General features: G+C 43.1%; 1 pseudogene; it reads left to right on the top strand.

Moving 5' to 3' along the window:
- The first annotated feature begins 964 nt into the window (after nt 1–964).
- Nucleotides 965–14399, top strand: part of LOC105520703 — a 28392-nt pseudogene continuing 14957 nt past the window's right edge.

The raw sequence follows: 14399 nt of genomic DNA, 5'->3' as shown, positions 1-14399 counted from the left end.
CTACTAGCACATGCTCTTTCGTACTAGTCCTTCAACTCTTTCTGTGTTTGTCCTGCCTCCCCCCAAAAAGTGTAAAGTTAGTGAGAGAAGGATGCTCAATGACTGTTTATTGAGACACTTGTTGATGACAATGGTGACTGACAAATGGTGTTGATGATGAAGCTTCCTCCCCCATACTTCCTCCATGAAACCATGCAAGACTCAGACACACTCATCTCTAAAAGCTGTGGCCACTGTAGCTGGGGCATAAACTCCTCTGGCTGAATGAGCATTGTCTCATTCAGCCATAAGCTCACAGAGGTTCCCAGACCACATGATCTGTCCCTTCTCAAGAATTTCTACAGCATTCTTTTGTTTATACCAGAGTGTAGCACCAAAATTATTTCAAGTGTATTAATTTTTATTCCCCAACTAAATTATCACAGGCTCCTTGAGGGCAGAGCCCCATTATGGTACTTTTGTTAGACTCCCCCATGACCGGTATAGACCTGTAAAGTTCCTGTCATCTGATCCCCCTCACCCACCAACTTCTCTATTTTCAGCCCTAGGACTCTCTGGCGCTTTAGGTCACTAAATCCTCTGGTCTCTTATTTCCCTGTTCCTTTGCCTTGCTGGGAGTAGCTAAGTGAGAATTTGCTGTTTCTGTCCAAACACTCCTTGCTCTCTCAGGCCATCTCTAGATTCAAGCTCTTTACTCTTCTTGGGACTAAAGATGCTGGAAATGTTGGCAGTCATAAGGCTGCTGAGGCTCTAGGAACCCCTGTCCCATTAAGAGCGCTGATCTCCCACAGACTAGCATCTGGGATGACACCTAGGCTGCCCCCTGAATGCCAAGTAGTGTCCAAGCATAAATTTCTCCTCCTGAGAAGCACTAGAATTCTGCAAAAAAGGGGAAGATCAAGATCTGACTCCTTACTACTCTACTTCCAACCATTGACTCAATGGGAACAAAGAGTGCATCTAAATGCCATGTGGTCTAAAAGCTCTTGGCATCTTTATCAGCATTCAGAATCCCTCTGTAAGGCTCAGGGATGGGGTTGAGCTTTCCAAGTCTCTGCAGCCTGAAGACTGCTCAAAAGTCTCCAAGGAATTGATCTGTAAGAGGTGCGTGGCATCCATGAGGAAAGAGGAGAGGAAGGACAGAGATCTGCAGCAAGTGACTGACAGTCCAGTCACAGAACACTCATTGGTGGGAGGTGATGGGCAAGGCCCAGAGAATCAACAGCCAGAATAGAAGATGGCTTCCTTCTACAGAATGCTCAGTTTGGGCTGTTAGGATGCTTAAAATGTATCTAGAGGCCAGGCGTGGTGGCTCACGCCTGTAATCCCAGCGCTTTGGGAGGCTGAGGTGGGAGGATTGCTTGAGCCCAGGAGTTTGAGACCAGCCTGAGCAACAAAGTGAGACCCTGTCTCTACAAAAAAAATAATAATAATAAAAACAAAATTAGCTGGGCATGGTGACACATACCTGTAGTCCTAGCTACTCTGGAGGCTGAAGTGGGGAGGATCACTTGAGCCCGGGAAGTTGAAGCTGCAGTGAGTTGTGATTGCGCCACTGCACTCCAACCTGGGCGACAGAGCGACTCTGTCTCAAAATAAAAAAAGAAAGAAAACAAAAAAAGCCAGGCGCAGTGGTTCACACCTGTTAATCCCAGCACTTTAGGAGGCTGAGATGGGTAGATCACCTGAGGTCAGGAGTTCAAGACCAGACTGGGCAACATTGTGAAACCCCATTTCTACTAAAAATACAAAAATTAGCCAGGAGTGGTGGCACACATCTGTAATCCCAGCAACTCGGGAGGCTGAAGCATGAGAATCGCTTGAACCCAGGAGGTGGAGGTTGCAGTGAGCCGAGATTATGCCATTGCACTCCAGCCTGGGTGACACTGAGACTCCGTCTAAAACAAAACAAAACAAAACAAAACAAACAAACAAACAAAAAACGAATGCAAAATCAGTCATATCATCTAGGTCTTATTTTTCTTTTCGCTATAAACTCCCTGAGAACAAAGACCCTTGCCTGTTAGTTCTGAGCCACTCCCTCATCAGTATCATCCATAGCTGGGATTTGGGCCTGGAGTTAAAACAGAAGTAACTTCCCTGCAGCCCTCACCCCTAGCATTTTTCTTCAACAAATCTGGTTAGAAATGACATCTAAATTAGTCTTGAAGGGAAAGAAGTGCTGCCACATAATGCAGCATGGCATTTGGGATGTTGGGTGTTGCCAGGCAGCTGGCGAGCTCTATTTACATTGCCTGGTGGAAGAGAAGGGTCAGAGAGGGGAATATAATGATATTATTTATTTTTTAAATAACACCCTTTATTTAGAAATAACTCATATGCCATACAATTCACCCACTTAAAGTGTACAATTTAGTAGTTTTAGTACAAAGTCTGCAGCCATTACCACGACCTAGTGCCGGAACATTTCATCACCCCAAGAAACCCATACCCATTAAGCACTCAGTCCCCATTCCCCACTCCCCGCAGCATTAGGCAACCACGAATCCACTTTCCATCTCAATAGATTTGTCTATTCTGGATGGAATCATACAATATATGATCATATACGACCTTTTGTATCTGGCTTCTTTCACTTAGTATGATGTTTTCAAGGTTCATCCATGTTGTAGCATGTATCAGTACTTCATTTCTTTTTATGGTAATACTACACTGTATGGATCTATCACAGAGAAACAGAACCAATTGGCACAAGGGGATGGCTGGAGATATATTTTAAGAAATTAGCTTATACAATTTGGGGGACTGGCAGGTCTGAAACTTGGGGCAGACTGGCAGGCTGGAAATTCAGAAAAGAGATGGTGTTGCAGTCTTGGATCCAAAGGCTTGAAATGCAGGCAGAATTTCTATATTGCAGCCTGGAGGCAGAATTCCTTCTTCTTCAGGAGACCTCAGCCTTTGCTCTTATTGCCTTCAACTGATTGGATGAAGCCCCCTGACATTATGGAGGGTAATCTGTCTATTGATTTTGTTAATCCCCTCTGAAAAATACCTTCACTACAATATCTAGACTGGTGTGTGACCAAACAACTGGGCACAATAGCCTAGCCAAGTTGACACATAATATTAACCACAACAGGATTGTCTCCACTTTTTGGCTCTTATGAGGATGATTTGAATACAAGTTTTTGCATGAATATGTGTTTTCAGTTCACTTGGGTACATACATACTTAGGAGTAAAATGCTAGATCATATGGTAACTATGTTTTGAGGGTTGCCAGACTCTTCTAAAGTGGCTGCACCATTTTACATTTCCATCAGCAGTGTATGATGGTTCCAATTTCTCCGCAGACTTGACAACAATTTTTATCTGTCTTTTTAAGTATAGTCATCCTAGTGGATTTGGTTTGCATTTCCCTGAGAGCTAAATTGATTGACTGAGAGAGAGTGTGTGTGAGAGAGACAGAGAGAGACAGAGAGAGAGAGAGAGTATGTAAGGGCATTTGAACATCAGCTGGTTACATTCATTCAGTTATTTCACTTTTCTTCTTTTTTTCTTAGTCAGATATAGCATTGTGGGGCACTCAGTTACTTCAATAAACATTCATTTGTAAATATTTATAATTGCAATCAGCAAGACAAAGATCTCTGCTCTTAAGGAGGTCACACAGTATAGTGGACATTTGTCCTTTGTGGGGGTTGCTGTCCAGCATATGAACCCCTTTATTTGGGAGAGAGGGCTTAGGAATCTTGGTGGGAAGCAGGTCCCCCTTGCAGTCAGAACGCAGGCACATGACCTTGGCTCACCCAATCCAAGGATCCATTCCTTGGACTGGGAGCCAGTGACCCAAAGCAGTGGAAAATCTCTGATTGAGACAGCTATGAAAATGTGCCTTTCAGTTCTCCCAGCATGGGGAATGTAAATGACCTTGGCCCTAGCTGCTAGGTTCTAAATTCACCCCAATATTTGCAGCTTTTCTTTGAGGCCACATTGCTTCCAGCCAATGACTGAGCACAGCAGTGATACTAAGTCGGATCCATTTCTGGAAGACAGAACTATTCCAATAGGCAGCTTTGGCTACAGGACTCCCATCAGCTAGGGAAAATTTTATTAGAACTGCTCTTCAGGCCAAGACTCTTCCTTCCCAACCTTCTTCTTGCCTTCTCTTATCCATAAAGGTCAGATTTACATTGCAGTCTGACAGCTTTTCCAGCCTCTTCCAGTTCTTGCCCTTTCTGTTATGGGCATTTCCCCCAATCAATCTCTTGCATATCTAATTCCATCTTACTATCTGCTCCTTGGAGAATCTGAGCTAACACTGATGGCAGCTAGAGTGGTGGTGGTAGGCACTCACTAGTGCTAGGGAGGTGATCTGGTAATGATCCAAGATTCATGATCTTTCCTGTTGCTTTCTATTCTTAGCTTGTCCATTGAGTCATCATGTAGTCTAGGGAGAGTCCCTTTCTCCTCTTGGTGGTAGTAGTAGTGGCAGCTGTGATGTTGGCTATATAGGCCTGAGTCTAGTTCTCCAGGCCACCTGGTGATTTTGTGAGCTATTCAATACGCTTTCAATATATACGTTTTCTGCCTAAATTAGCCAGTCAATTTCTGTTGCTCACCACTGAAAACCCTCTGGATTATACAGGGAAGTGACAAAAACATTCAATCATAATACAGCATGATAAAGGTTGTGTATTAGTCCATTCTCACACTGCTATAAAGAAATACCCATGGCCAGGCATGGTGGCTCACACCTGTAATCCCAGCACTTTGGGAGGCTGAGGTGGGCGGATCACTTGAGGCCAGGAGTATGAGACTAGCCTGGCCAAAATGGTGAAACCCCATCTCTACTAAAAATACAAAAATTAGCCAGGCATGGTGGCATGCACCTATGGTCACAGCTACTTGGGAGGCTGAGGCAGGAGAATCAGTTGAACCCAGGAGGCAGAGGCTGCAGTGAACTGAGATCACACCACTGCACTCCAGCCTGGGCAACAGTGTGAGACTCTGTCTCAAAAAAAAAAAAAAAAAAAAGAAAAGAAAAGAAAGAAAGAAAAAGAAAAAGAAGGAAGGCCCAAGACTGAATGATTTATAAAGGAAAGAAGTTTAATCGACTCACAGTTCCACGTGGCTGGGGAGGCCTCAGGAAACTTACAATCATGGCAGAAGGGGAAGCAGGCACCTTCATCATGAGGCAGCAGGAAAGAGTGAGTGCAGGAATGAGGAAGTGCCACACTTTAAAACCATCAGCTCTCATGAGAACTCACGATCACAAGAACAGCATGGGGAACTCACTATCACAAGAACACCCCTATGAACACCCCCATGATCCAATCCCCTCTCACCTGGTTCCCCTGCCTCCCCTACACGTGGAAATTACAATTCAAGATAAGATTTGGGTGGAGACACAGAGCCAAACCATGTCAGGTTGTAACAGAAGCACAGGGTCTGTGGGAGCACATGGGGCACCTAACACAGCCTTTTTTTTTTTTTTTTTTTTTTTTTTTGAGACAGGGTCTCACTCTCTTGCCCAGAATGGAGTGCAGTGGTGAGATCTCTGCTCACCGCAGCCTCTGCCTCCCAGGGTCAAGCAATTCTCTGCCTCAGCCTCCTGAGCAGCTGGGATTACAGGCACGTGTCACCATGTCCAGCTAATTTTCATATTTTTAGTAGAGACGGGGTTTCACCATGTTGGCCAGGCTGGTCTCGAACTCCTGACCTCAAATGATCCACCAGCCTTGGCCTCCTGAAGTTCTGGGATTACAGGCATAAGCCACTGCGCCCAGCCACCTAACATAGTATTTACATCTCCCCAAATGACATTAACTGTACACAACCTGGAGTTGCTAGTCACCTCTTATCACTAATTTTATAAGCTGCTTCAAATTGAAAGACTCATCACCATATCCCCAGTTTACCATTTCTTAGGCAGTAGTTTTCATAGTTAAGTTCATATAAGAATCACTTGAGGGCAGAGAAGGACTACTTGCAGACTCCAGGGTGCCAACTTTTGAACAATGCAGGTGGTCAGAGGACTGACTATACTTCGAGAAAAACTGTCCTAGGGATAGCTCTACAGTCTATTCCTAGTACAGTTTCATCCATCATCCTAGTATTGATTTCAAAAAGGTTTGTAGCAGTTTACACCTCTGTGGCATGGGCCAGAGTTAAGCTTAACTTCAGAGTCATTCGCACACAAGGATATGTCTGTGACACCAAGGCTCTTGATTTCCTTGGGCTGCAAATAAAGAATATTACTTCCCTAATATAATTCAGTAATAATGAAACTATGTGCACACATTTTCATATTTTCCTTATTGGGTACATTAAGCACTTGTTGGACCTTAAGGTGCTCAATCTTATGGTCAAGAAGAGGAGATACTCCAGCAGTGCCAAGAGGAGAAAAGGATTCTCCCTAGACTACATCATGATGACTCAATGGACGAGTTAAGAGTAGAAAGCAGCCGGGCGCGGTGGTTCAAGCCTGTAATCCCAGCACTTTGGGAGGCCGAGACGGGTGGATCACGAGGTCAGGAGATCGAGACCATCCTGGCTAACCCGGTGAAACCCCGTCTCTACTAAAAAATACAAAAAACTAGTTGGGCGAGGTGGCGGGCGCCTGTAATCCCAGCTACTCGGGAGGCTGAGGCAGGAGAATGGCATAAACCCGGGACGCGGAGCTTGCAGTGAGCTGAGATCTGGCCACTGCACTCCAGCCTGAGCGACAGAGCGAGACTCCGTCTCAAAAAAAAAAAAAAAAAAAAAGTAGAAAGCAATGGGAAAGATCATGAATCTGGGCCATTACCAGATCACCTCCCTAGCACTCCTGCCTCACTGATTTGCCTTTACTACTAAAGACAGGATCCCGAAACCATAAAGGACTTTGGTTTTAATTTTAAAAGAAAAAAGTAGTTATTATTAGAGCAGTTATTAGTAGTGTCCAGAGCAGCAAAGTAGGGAAAGTCAGGCTGACAGAGTCAGACCCTAGAAAGAGAAATCAGATAGACCAGAAAGTGACATCGCAGTGGGCCGGAAAATGCACAGTCCTGCTTGTTGGGACAGAAATCAGGCCATTCCCAATCTCTCTCACAAACAGCAGTGTGGTATAGTACAAAGAGCTACATTATGGACTGGAGTAAAAAACTGTGGGATTGGCCGGGCGCGGTGGCTCATGCCTGTAATCCCAGCACTTTGGGAGGCTGGGGCAGGCGGATCACCTGAGGTCAGGAGTTGAGAGCAGCCTGGCCAACATGGTGAAATCCCGTCTCTACTAAAAATGTAAAAATTAGCTGGGCATGGTGGCATGCTCCTGCAATCCCAGTTACTCAGGAGGCCAAGGCAGGAGAATTGAACCCAGGAGGCAGAGGTTGCAGTGAGCTGAGATCATGCCACTGCACTCCAACCTGGACAACAGAGTAAGACTCTGTCTCAAAAAGAAAAAAAAAAAAAACTGTGGGATTTAGTCTTGAATCTGCCTTTAATTCTTCACGTAATCTTGGGTTTCTCTGGAATCTCTAAGATCTCTTCTAGCTCTAACATCCTGTGACTCCCTATTTAAGCATGGCAAATTGATTCTACACACAGCACTGTGGTTATACAGCCACTTGAACAGGTCAATCGCCAAAGTGTCCTAACCAATTTCTCATAAAGATATACTCTCACATGTGAAATATGTACACTCATGTTGATAATCACCAAAGTTGAGATGCAATGCAAATACCCATCAATAAAGAACTGCTAAAACACATTCTGGTACATCTGCAGTAATTATGAAATACTTAGATTCCACACAGTGCTGCCCTACAGCCATAAAGAAGCTCTGTATGTGCTGATATGAAATGGTCTCCAGTATATATTAAAGGAAAAAAGCAAGGTACAGGATATCATTTATGGTATGCTACTATTTGTATAAAACTTAAGGATATAAAGAAAAAAAATCAGATTATACATATACATACATGTACAGAAGATCTCTGAAAGGATACACAAGAAACTGGTAACTGATTGCCTCCAGGGAAGGGAAATGGACAAGTAGGGAGATGGCAGGGAATATATGTATTAATCTTGTCAAAACATTAAAAAAAGAATCTTAACCAACTGTGTCATAGACCTCTCTTTTTCAACTATCTAACAGAACTTAAGAGATCAAAGTTAGTAGTGACTTTGTTTCTGAAAGCAGAAAGAAGGTTTTTTTTTTTTTTTTTTTTTTTTTTTGAGACGGAGTCTCGCTCTGTCACCCAGGCTGGAGTGCAGTGGCCGGATCTCAGCTCACTGCAAGCTCCGTCTCCCGGGTTCACGCCATTCTCCTGCCTCAGCCTCCCGAGTAGCTGGGACTACAGGCGCCCGCCATCTCGCCCGGCTAGTTTTTTGTATTTTAGTAGAGACGGGGTTTCACCGTGTTAGCCAGGATGGTCTCGATCTCCTGACTTTGTGATCCGCCCGTCTCGGCCTCCCAAAGTGCTGGGATTACAGGCTTGAGCCACCGCGCCCGGCCAGAAAGAAGGTTTTGAGGCAACGTGTTGGCTCAGCCTGGCTCAGAAGTGTGTAGATAGCTATCATGGGTCTTAGCTGTTTCCTTCCCTCCCCGCCCTTGACTTGCAGGTGCATCTTTAGAGTTGCTTCAGGCAGCTGACAATACAAAGGAAACTGGAGAGGTTAGAAGCCTCTGTGTCAGTGAGGCCTGGAAGAAGAGTGAAGCAGCAACCAGAAGTTCACATATTCCCAAGTAAGGCACCTGAAAAGACTTTCTCACTCCTTCAGAAACCTGTTGCCGCACCTCCAGGGTAAGTCACGGGATCAGCTGACACATGCCCAGATAACAAATCAAATTTTATTTCCACTATCAGTCCCCCTGAAGAGCAAAAGAGTGTCTGTTCTTTTCTTCAGAAATAAATATCACAAATAGCATCCACTGAAAGCTAGTAGCAATCTAAAAAGGACAAAGTTTAAAAAGATATATCATTCATAACCAAGCACTAATCACAGATTAACACAATTAGTGGGAAAAACAATTCATCCTGTTTAGACTTATTTTATGAAGGATAATCATATATAAAATTAACTGAAGCATTATGCTTTGAAATAGAACTCATTCAGCAAAAAGTCTAGAACTCAGTTTTAACATACCAAATGGACACATTTAACATGTTTTTGTGTGTGTGAAAGGTAATTGACTGGTTTTAACTATTCTACAAACTGTAGTAAACTAAAGGGCTCTTTAGTTTAAATAATATTAATACCAACATTTGAGTGCTTACTATGTGCCAAGTACTGTTGTGAGCCCTTTATGATCTAATTTAACACCTGAAATGCCCTTATGACATAGGAGCTATAATCATCTCCAGTTTATACAAAAGGAAGTTGAAACACAGAAAAGTTACGAAAACTTGTCTAAGCTAAAGTCACTTAAGTAGTAGAGCTTGGATTTGAGCCAAGGAAGTCAGGCTTTGGGCCCTGGGCCCTAGTCATTTAAAACAGCAAACGAATTGTGTTGAAAATTAAAATATGGCCTGCAGGGAAATTTTAGGGAGTCAATTTGACAATTCCAGGGGTACCAGCCAGAAAGAAAATCTGAATTTGTGAAGTTCATATCTGAACTACTTTTTAACAGTCACCTAACTGGTTTCCTTACTCTAGATTCTACGTCCTACGCTGTCCCACCCTATCGAGCTTCCTAAGATACTGCTATTATCACATCACTCCCTTCACTTACTTAATAAGACTCTCGTCACCAAAAGCTCCCATGGGCTCCTTTCTGTTTATCTAATAGATCTCAAACTTGAATGTGCATCATCAACATCTGGGGAGCTTGCTCAAAATACTGATTTCTTAGGCTCCAACCCAGAAAATTTGATGTAGTAGGTCAAGGTGGGGCCTGAGAATCTATGTTTTAAGCAAGCCTGGCAAAACATCGGCCTATGTAGACAGCCCAAACTCTGTGTGCTAGCATTCAAGACTGTCCATGACCTGGCCCAAACACGACTAACTCCCAATATGAGTGCTCTATTTTAGAATAGTCATTGTCCTCAAACTTCTCATGTAGGAGATATTTTTTAACTGCAAACATTTGCCCAAACCCTCCAACCCATCAGAATAACCTCTTGCCTTCTTTCCTCTTAGCCACTGTACATCCCTCTAGCTTAAGCCCAAGTTTCACTTACTTTATAAGACTCTCTTTAAATTCTCTGGCCCAGTGGATATCATTTGTTTTCTGAATAATTAAGTCTCTACTGTCTGACCCCAATTATTTTGGTATTTAACTGGTCTCAAGAGTATATGCCTTGCTCCCCTAATAACGATGATGGCTTTTTCAGGGCAGCTAGAGCTATCCATTAGGGTAGCCACAAGCTACATATGGCTGTTTAAACTTAAGCTAATTAAGATTAAACACAATTAAAATTTCAGGCCTGGCGTGGTGGCTCACGCCTGTAATCCTAACACTTTGGGAAGCCAAGGCAGGTGATCACCTGAGGTCAAGAGTTCGAGACCAGCCTGGCCAACGTATAGTGAAACCCCGTCTCTACTAAAAATACAAAAATTAGCTAGGCATGGTGGTGCACGCCTATAATCCCAGCTACTTGGGAGGCTGAGGCAGGAGAATTGCTTGAACCCAGGAGGCAGAGGTTGCAGTGAGCCGAGATTGCGCCATTGCACTCCAGCCTGGGTGACAGAGCCAGACTCTGTCTCAAAAAAAAAAAAAAAATTAAAATTTCATTTCCTCAGTCACACTAGAGCACTAGCATATTTCAAGTGCTCAATAGCCACACGTGTATGGATAGCACAGATAGAGAAGATGTCCACATCACAGAAAGTTTTAATGGACAAGCATAAAGAGTCTGTTGTGGCTGTTATAGCTGCAGCTACCTTCTTACATATTCTCCCAATAAACATTGCTTCCTGTGAACTTAACTAATATGTATCCTGAGAACAAAAAGTGATGGGATTTCTTTTTAAACTCTGATTCCCATTTCCAGTAAAAATAAGGAGCTCAGAAGATAGGTTTCAAATGTAAATATCATTCATCATTTCTTTTCTTTCTTTCTTTCTTTTTTTTTTTTGAGATTAGATGTGGTCTTGGCTCACTGCAACCTCCGCCTCCTGGGTTCAAGCGATTCTGCCTCAGCCTCCCAAGTAGCTGGGATTACAGGCACATGCCACCATGCCCAGCAAATTTTTGTATTTTTAATAAAGATGGGGTTTCACCATGTTGGCCAGGTTGTTCTTGAACTCCTGACCTCAGGTGATCTACCCGCCTCGGCCTCCCAAAGTGCTGGGATTGCAGGCGTTAGTCACTGCACCCGGCCTATCACTCAGCATTTCTAATCAAGCCTCAGAACCCTTGCCTTCTCTCAATTCTCATCCTTCTGGACGTCTCTGCTGCATTTGGCATTCTGTAGACCAGACTTCCCTCTCCTGCTCAAAATGCTCTCCTCCTTTGCTTCTCTGATACTGTAACAACAACAAGAAGAAAGATCATCACTAATTTATTAATTATTTACTTACCTTGTGCCAGGCACTATGCCAAGCACTTTACATACCTTAACAACCATATTAGATAAATACTATTATTATCTCCATTTTACAGATGAGGTATATGAAGTTCAAAGAGGTCAATTGATCTGCTCAAGGTCACTGCAATAGAGGTATTAGGACGAGAACCCAAACATCTTCAGAGGCTCTCCTCATGAGTCATTACTAGATCAAATGCATAAAAAAAAGCAGGTCAGATCATCAAAGAACAGAAACAACCCATTCAAGAGAGTCTCCTCTTTTATTTTCCCCTTTTTGTCTGCCCTTCTAAAACTCTCTTTCTTACTCTATCTCACATATCCCTCTGGTAGATTTTCGAGGTCTTAACAGCCTGGGGAATTTAAAGGCAATTATTAGATAACTGACAAAAAAGTAACCACAGTCGATCCGGGACAGCAGGGGCCATATACTGCCTTTCATTTTCCAGAATTTTGTCTTATCCTATACCCTGTAGACCCTGTACATGAAAACCTATGTTGTTCAGAACTTAGAATTTTGATCCAACTACCATGCCAATAGTCCATTTTAATCACACTGGAGGCCATTTATAGCTTTTTGGTTCTCTGGGTTTGCCTCTGTGTCCAGCAGCTCCTGCCAGAGCTAGTTAAACACGACTGAGAAGTGCTAGAGGAGTTCAGCTTTAGGCTGGAACAGTCACCAGCTTACTAGTGTTTCACATTACCTTGTTCACTGATACCCTTAATCAGGTCAAACTCAGCATTCCTGGCCAGTAGACAGGGGTTGAGAATGTGGGAAAAAAAAAGTTTATAGCAACCTTGCCCCCTGCCTTCATGTAAAAGAGATACTAACTCCACTCCCCGAAAACTCACCAGGCTCGCATAATATGTTCTGAGCTATACAAAACCTAGCTACAGGAGACAAGAAGCCAAGTTAATGACCATGCAGACCATTTAGATTTTGAAGCCTCTATTACTTAGGCTGAGGAAGAATAAGTAAAACTGGCTTCTCATCCTAGTTATGCAACTAACTGACTGTGTGTGTGTGTGTGTGTATGTGTGTGTGTGTGTGTGTGTATTTAGTGAGAGCTCTTTTCCTTTTACTCTCTATGCACATACCATAAACACTAAATCTATGCATGTACTGGAAACATAAATATTTTTCTTAACTTTCCTTTTACTATATATGCATGTACCACAAATAATATAACCTATAACATAATAGGATATTGTTTTTATGTTTTTATGCTTTACATTAATACTATTACACAGAATTTTCTATAACTTTTTAACCTTTTTTCCTCAACTGCATGTTTCTGTGTCTTTGTGTGTTTTGTTTTGTTTTGTTTTGTTTTGTTTTTTTGAGATGGAGTTTTGCTCTTGTCTCCCAGGCTAGAGTGCAATGGCACAATCTCGGCTCACTACAATCTCCGCCTCCTGGGTTCAAGCGATTCTCCTGCCTCAGCCTCCTGAGTAGCTGGGATTACAGGTGCCCGCCACCATGCCCAGCCAAATCAAACTTTTTGAATGCACCAGTTTTTCTGAGAATTAGCCAAGTATATACAAATTTGGGAGTTTCTAAGCACAGTAGTTAATGGTGCATCCTTGAACTCCAACCACAAAAAATTCCTGGCAGTGACCTGAGGCCAAGTTCTCCTTTCCACAACAGCAGCAGTTCATGCTGTTTCCTGGCGTCTCTCACCAAGTTATTTTCCCGACTGAATCTCAATGTCCTTGTCTCAAAAATGGCAGCACTGGCTTGTCAGATTCCAGCTAGAAGGCCATATGACATCAGTGTTAAAGAGCACAGAAGGGTAAATGCTCTTTGTACCCCATATCAATCAAACAGAACTTTCTATAGCAGTCTGTAATAGCAACATGGTTTATAGTATTGCTTCTCAAATTTTCTTTTGTTTTTCTTTTTTTTTTTTTTTTTTAAGACAAGGTCTTGCTCTGTCACCCAGACTGGAGTGCAGTGGTGTGAATGCGGCTCACTGCAGCCTCGACCTTCCTGGGCTCAGGTGATCCTCCTGCCTCAGCCTCCTGAGCAGCTGGGATTACAGGCACGTGTCACCATGTCCAGCTAATTTTCATATTTTTAGTAGAGACGGGGTTTCACCATGTTGGCCAGGCTGGTCTCGAACTCCTGACCTCAAATGATCCACCAGCCTTGGCCTCCTGAAGTTCTGGGATTACAGGCATAAGCCACTGCGCCCAGCCACCTAACATAGTATTTACATCTCCCCAAATGACATTAACTGTACACAACCTGGAGTTGCTAGTCACCTCTTATCACTAATTTTATAAGCTGCTTCAAATTGAAAGACTCATCACCATATCCCCAGTTTACCATTTCTTAGGCAGTAGTTTTCATAGTTAAGTTCATATAAGAATCACTTGAGGGCAGAGAAGGACTACTTGCAGACTCCAGGGTGCCAACTTTTGAACAATGCAGGTGGTCAGAGGACTGACTATACTTCGAGAAAAACTGTCCTAGGGATAGCTCTACAGTCTATTCCTAGTACAGTTTCATCCATCATCCTAGTATTGATTTCAAAAAGGTTTGTAGCAGTTTACACCTCTGTGGCATGGGCCAGAGTTAAGCTTAACTTCAGAGTCATTCGCACACAAGGATATGTCTGTGACACCAAGGCTCTTGATTTCCTTGGGCTGCAAATAAAGAATATTACTTCCCTAATATAATTCAGTAATAATGAAACTATGTGCACACATTTTCATATTTTCCTTATTGGGTACATTAAGCACTTGTTGGACCTTAAGGTGCTCAATCTTATGGTCAAGAAGAGGAGATACTCCAGCAGTGCCAAGAGGAGAAAAGGATTCTCCCTAGACTACATCATGATGACTCAATGGACGAGTTAAGAGTAGAAAGCAGCCGGGCGCGGTGGTTCAAGCCTGTAATCCCAGCACTTTGGGAGGCCGAGACGGG

The sequence above is a fragment of the Colobus angolensis genome, unplaced genomic scaffold (assembly GCF_000951035.1).
Source record: "Colobus angolensis palliatus isolate OR3802 unplaced genomic scaffold, Cang.pa_1.0 Scaffold385, whole genome shotgun sequence".
NCBI classification, from domain to species: Eukaryota; Metazoa; Chordata; class Mammalia; order Primates; family Cercopithecidae; genus Colobus; species Colobus angolensis.
The sequence above is the reverse complement of the archived record's forward strand: the minus strand, read 5'-3'. Positions and strand labels throughout refer to the sequence as shown.